Source organism: Somniosus microcephalus, chromosome 6 (assembly GCF_052327205.1).
Source record: "Somniosus microcephalus isolate GS21.2 chromosome 6, FLI_Smic_1.0, whole genome shotgun sequence".
Lineage (NCBI taxonomy): Eukaryota > Metazoa > Chordata > Chondrichthyes > Squaliformes > Somniosidae > Somniosus > Somniosus microcephalus.
Genome location: NC_140992.1, coordinates 190,396,687 through 190,402,686, shown reverse-complemented (window position 1 = coordinate 190,402,686; position 6,000 = coordinate 190,396,687). Strand labels below are relative to the sequence as shown.

At 43.4% G+C, this 6,000-nt stretch overlaps 1 protein-coding gene across 2 annotated transcripts in view; it reads left to right on the top strand.

Annotated features, from left to right (window-relative positions):
* The first annotated feature begins 1,898 nt into the window (after nucleotides 1-1,898).
* The window catches only part of ndrg4 (NDRG family member 4), a 461,376-nt gene continuing 457,274 nt past the window's right edge, over nucleotides 1,899-6,000 (top strand). For both annotated transcript variants that reach the window (XM_085991057.1, XM_085991055.1), the window contains exon 1: nucleotides 1,899-2,133. The gene's annotated coding sequence lies outside the window, so the exon portion shown is untranslated. The remainder of the gene's footprint in view (nucleotides 2,134-6,000) is intronic.

Sequence of the window (6,000 nt, the reverse complement as noted above, 5' to 3'; positions counted from 1 at the left end):
TTTATGGTTTTCAAATCGCTCTAAAACCTGTTGATATCAATACACATACATGATGACATCATGATGCTCAGAGCTCACACGCGTACAACAATCTGCAACATTTGCCAGCAATTAAAAAACTTTCATTCATTATCCCCAGGATGAACAATGCTTTTAAATCAATAAAATTTCACTTTCTGGTGAAGTTGCTGGCAGAACCCTCCCCAGGTCTAGGCTCTTGTTATCTACTAGAGACTGGGTGCAAGTCATCATTGATGTATCTGCATGTTCCTGGGGGGTTCACTTCAGCAGGTCCAGTGCAATCCACTCTGAGATCATGACGGCCAGTCTCCGTTTATACCACTTCATTGTTACAGGGAAACAGACGAAGTTGGTAGCCCTGAAATTCTGGAGGAGTTCTCCTGGTCTTCCACCGTAACTTCAGCAGGACACTGGCGGAAACCCCAGAGAAATGGCTCAAATGCTTTTAACGCTGTCTCTCTGAGGTGTCCACTGGTCTTCCACTGAGGTTGTGATGGGAGATCAGTGATAGCTCTGCAGAATTTTAGGGCCACTGTGTAAATGCACTCTACAGGTAGATGAGAATACCTGGTGTGTCTGAGTGAGTATCTCTGCATCCTTTATCAGTGAATATTGTGTTGTAGGTGGGGCTGCACTTGGTGTTTATTACAGGCTGGGTATGAATAATCAGAAGATCATGAGATAATTATAGATGAGGAAGGTCATTCAGCCTATCTTATTTCACCCATCCAGAGAGCTCCTAATGTTCTCCCCATTGCAGCATCCAATTCCTTCTTAAACGATTCCAATTTTTTTGCCTCTCTGACTATCTGGAAGTTTCTGCCACATATTGATCACTCTTTGTATGAAGGAGAATTTCCTGATATCGGTCCTACAATTACCTTTTACTAGTTTGAACCTGTGTCCCCCAGTTCTACTCCCATGGTTTATTTTAAAATAATATACCCTTAACAATCTTATACACTGCTATAAGATCACCTCATTTCCAGACTGAAGAAAGTCCAAGCATTTCCCATTTTTCCTATTAACTCTGTCTCTGATGATAGGTTCCAGTAATTTCCCTACAATTGATGTTAATATACAGCTCTGTAGTTACCTGGTTTCTCTCTCCCTTCCTTCTTAAACAATGGAGTGCCATTTGCAATTTTCTAATCCAAAGGCAAAATTCCTAAATCTAGGGAGCTTTGAAAATTTTTGACTAATGCAATTTCTTTACCTATTTTTTTTACTTCCCTGGGGTGGAGACCATCAGGTCTTGGAATTTTGTCTACCTTAAGTCCCATTATTTTCTCCATTACCATTTAAAAAAACTTATATTACATCCATAAAATTCTTCCCCTCTGAATCCCTGCTGACTTCTGTTAACTTACTGCAACTGCCAACTTAGTGTCATCTGCAAACTTGGATGTACAACTCTCTATCCTTTCATCCAAGTCATTAATATATATGGTGAAAAGGTAAGGCCCCAGTAGAGATCCCTGGGGAACAGTGAGTGTCACATCCCTCCTATCAGAGAACAAACCCTTTAACTAGGTTACTGCTGTATGGATGACCCTCAGGCTTACTCCAGATAATCGATGACATTACTTTACATGGACTGGAAGTGATGGGTTTGTATTTGCCTGCGTCTATTTTGTCACTTGTTTCTGAGTATAGGCAACATATGAACTTGTTTCTAATCTACTGATACCTCCCCAGTGTCCATTAACTCCCGCAGAATGAGTGCCAGTCACTGGTGTATCTGGATCGTATGGCAGTGGATGTTTTGCTGTAAGTGGGGATGCTGGGTGTCTATTGGAGACTGGGTGTGAGCATCACTGATGTCTGGCAGTGATGCTGTAGGGGTGGGTGTCTCCTTGCATGTTTCTCTGTGTCCCGGGTCACTGACGCAGGGCTGTCACTCGGCTGAGTGAGTGACCAGAGTCTGGGAACCTCTCGCTCGCTCCCCGACAGCGCTGAACAGAGCGGCCCCGAGTCCCCGGGGACCTGCGAACCCACCCGAGCCGTGCGGGACAGCCGCCCTCCTTCCCTCCCCAGGCAGGTGGGCCGGGGCCGGGATCCCGAACCGGGACAAGTCGGACCGAAGTGGGCAGAATTTCCCGCGGGACTGAGGTATTTATTTGCATGAGAGTTAGGGTCGGTGCGCGGGTCTCGGTATCAATGGGTTAACCGGGGGGCTGCTCATTGCTGCCGTCTCGGTAGTTTTATTGGACAGTCGGTTGAAGTTCATCGGCGGGCAGATTTCAGTATTTCAGAACTTTGTACAAAGGTTAGCCTCGGGTTTGAAGTGTTTCGGTCTCTGGGTGTCTGCTTGGTCCTAAAGCTCATTGGTTTGAATCCGTTTTCTAATAATTAATTGAATTTAAGAAGTTCGAGGCGGTGGATATATAAGTGTGTGTGTTTAGAAGTTCATCATACGTAAACTTGAGGTGATCCAAAACTTGGCTGCTCCTGTCCTAACTCGCACCAAGTCCCGTTTGCCCATCACCTCTGCGCTGGCTGAGCACCTCAATTTCAAAATTCTCATCCTTTTAAAAAAAAAAAAAATCCCTCCATGGCCTCGCCCCTCCCTATCTCTGTAATCGCCTTCAGCCCCCCCTCCCCCATATCTGCGCTCCTCTAATTCTGCCCTCTTAAGCCTCCCTGATTATAGTCGTTCAACCATTGGTGGCCGTGCCTTCTGTTGCCTGGGCCCAAAGCTCTGGAATTCCCTGCCTAAACCTCTCCACCTCTCTTTCCTCCTTTTAAGATGCTCCTTAACACCTACCTCTTTGACCAAGCTTTTGGTCACCTGCCCTAATTTCTCCTTGTGTGGCTTGGTGTCAAATTTTTTGTCTTATAATACACCTGTGAAGTGCCTTGGGATGTTTTACTAGATTAAAGGTGCTATATAAATACAAGTTGTTGTTATTTGTAAGTGTATTGCCTCAGGTATGAGTGCAGTATAGCTCCAGTCTAAGTGACCCGTTCAGTAAGAGTCTGGGGCTGACCAGGGTTTGTCTCCACAGTCTGGGGCTGTCGGGCAATGTCCACTGGGGGTAAAGTGCATGTGTGTGAGTGTTGGGTGAGAACAGGATTGCAGTCAGCTGTCATGGTTTCGCACTCCTTCCCCCATAATAAAATAGCTTTCATGACAATTTCCCACTTGGGCAAAGAACAGGAGACAGCTGACCCCTGTGCAACCATAGCCCAGCAAGGAATCAACACCTTAAAGCGAGGGTGGAAGAAAGGGGAAAAAGTGGCAGTGTTAACAATTAGTTTTGAAACATTTGTTATTATGAGCACCTTGTATTGCTATATTCACTGTGTTTTAAAACTTTTCTGGAATTATTTTAGACTTCTGAAAGTTTTCTTTGTTGTGGAATTACCTTTACGCACCAGTACAATTTGCCCTGCCGTCAGATAGTTGTGATGAGTTTACCTCCGTTTACAGCACACGGCTTCAGGAGCTGACACTGAATGCACACACGCTGCATTACAGTAACAGATGAAGGTGAATTGTACATGCACAAGCAATGATAGAAATACGGACACACTCCCTGCAGTACCACATAGGACGGAACTGTTCCTTTTTACCTGATGTGTACACACGCACGAGTTGACATTAAGTTACGCATGGGCTGTCATTGTAGTAGAAGCATGTATGCCAGGATTAAAATTGGGAGAGCAGAAATGGGTCCGGTGGGCAAATATGAGACCCTTGAACCCTTGATTTTGTTTCCAAATCTTTGGGGATGTAAAGAAAAGTTGGAGTTCAGAAGTGAGCAACAACGGAGTTGAGATGCCTTCTGTGACTGGTGGGCACTGCAAGGAATAGTGTCTAATAGACAGACAACAGTGTTATGATTTCGATTTATAAGTTTCCTTTTGTTTTGTTGAAAAGTACACTTTATGTTTAAGTTCCTTTATTAGTTGTGCCTCTTTTTAAAAAATGAGGAATGTGTAAATTTTGTCTTTTTTCTGTTGATGACACTGGGGCAACCTAGTGTAATCCTTATGGATCATTTTAAAATGGCATGGAGATGAAGAGGAGAGAATGGAGGAATATCAGAATATTTGGGGGGAAGAATGTGGTCCAGCGAATTCGCAATGCCGAGTACAGGCTGAGGAGGCTGTGGTTGGAAGATTGACAGTTTGGAGAGAGATGCTGACAGATCCAAAACAGAGATGTCAATGAGCATGGAGTAGGATTCCTTTAGAGCCTGATAACAAATGCTGAAGTGAGGAATGCATAACAAATACTAAAGTGAGGAATGCAGCCGGAGAGGAAGGAGTAAGGGGTGGCTGCGGTAAACAAGCCAACAACAGGAAACGGGACCAATCAGCAAAAGAGACAGAGTGAATGAGGCAGTGAGGGTCAGGCAGAGTGAAAGTGTAAATAGCAAGCGATAGTTCTCAAAAGAAAAGAGACAGAAGACACAGCTGGAAAGGAGAGAAATCAGAAAAGCAAAGAACTTAAATAAACATGACCTGAAATAGAGTGATGAAGCTCATGGAAAGAATTCAAACAGAGAGCACAGAGAATGGAAACAAAGTAAATAAGAAATTGGAACAAATCGAGCAGAGAGCACAGAGAAGGGAAGCAAAGTGAATAGGAAAGAGGGATTTGGGTGGGTGGTGGGTACAGGCTCACAGAATATTAAAGGCAGCACCTCGGCTTGATAAGGCCGTAAAAAGCTAATCGAATTCTAGGTTTTATCTCCAGGTACAGAATATAAAAGCCAAGAGGTAACGATGAACCTATATTAAAACCTTAGTACGAACTCAGTTAGAGTACTAAGTAGTTTTGGTCTCCAGGTGCCAGGTAGGATATTGAGGCGTTAGAGAGAGTATAATGCAAATGCAGTAGGACGCTGCTTGGTTTGAGGAAATACAAATATGAAGATAGACATGAACAATTGGGTCCTTTTTCACTAGAATAACACAGATTACATGACGCTATGATAGAAGTGTTTAAAATTCTGAAACATGGGACATAGTAGATAGAAGACTGTTTCCAGTAATTGAGGGGCCAAAATGAGAGGCCATTGATACAAGATTAAATGTAAGCGATTTAGGGCTGGAGAAGCTTCTTCACACAAAGGGTTGTGAGGCTGTGGAATTCACTCCCAGGGTTAGCGGTTGAGGCAGAAACTATGTCAACATTGAAGATTAGGTGGGTGAAGTGTAAGGGGGAGAAGAGAAAAAGGAACTCGGTGAGTAAATATAATTAGAATTATTTGCTCGTGTGGTGGGTAAACACCAACACGGACTGGTGGGCTGAATGGCCTATTTGAATGTTGTAATTTCTATGTACCCCTGTATGTAGTTACAGGCTGGTATATAATCAGGGGTTCAGATTTTTTTGAAAGCTGTGAAACCTAGGTGTAAGGTCAAGACCCTGAATGCAGGACACCACCAAGGGTGAGAAGAGTAGGAGAGATTTATTTGGTCAATCAAGGAGTAGTAGTAGCTTGGTGATGCCAAGCTTGGGTTTTAAAAGCAGGTTTATATATAGGACAATGGATAACTGGGAGTGAGTTACAGACTACCATCTAATCAATATGTTAAGATGGTTTACACCTAGAACAATGGATGCCCAAGAGTGAGTTTTAGGTTGGAATCTGATCAAGGGGTTCAGGTGAGATGTTTAGTCGTAATGCAAAACTCCAATATTTATAATTTTCATTTAAATTCTGATCTTGGACTATTGCTTTGAGCAACCTCCCTAATATCTGCTGTTGAAGAATATAATCAGTATGAGTTGTGCATGAGGATTGGGTTTTGTTTTCTGTTGGTCTTTGCACCAGTTCCAACTGTCACCATGCTCTGTGCCCACGACACGATGGTGTTCACGGAGGGGTATTGTGACACTAATGTGAGTATTGACAAACTTTACTGCACAGGATAAGCTTAGAGTTAAAACATTATCACCTATTCTTTGTTGTGGTTGGGAGTCCCTATCTTTAAGCAATTTGTCCCCCTTTCTTGACTCTCCCT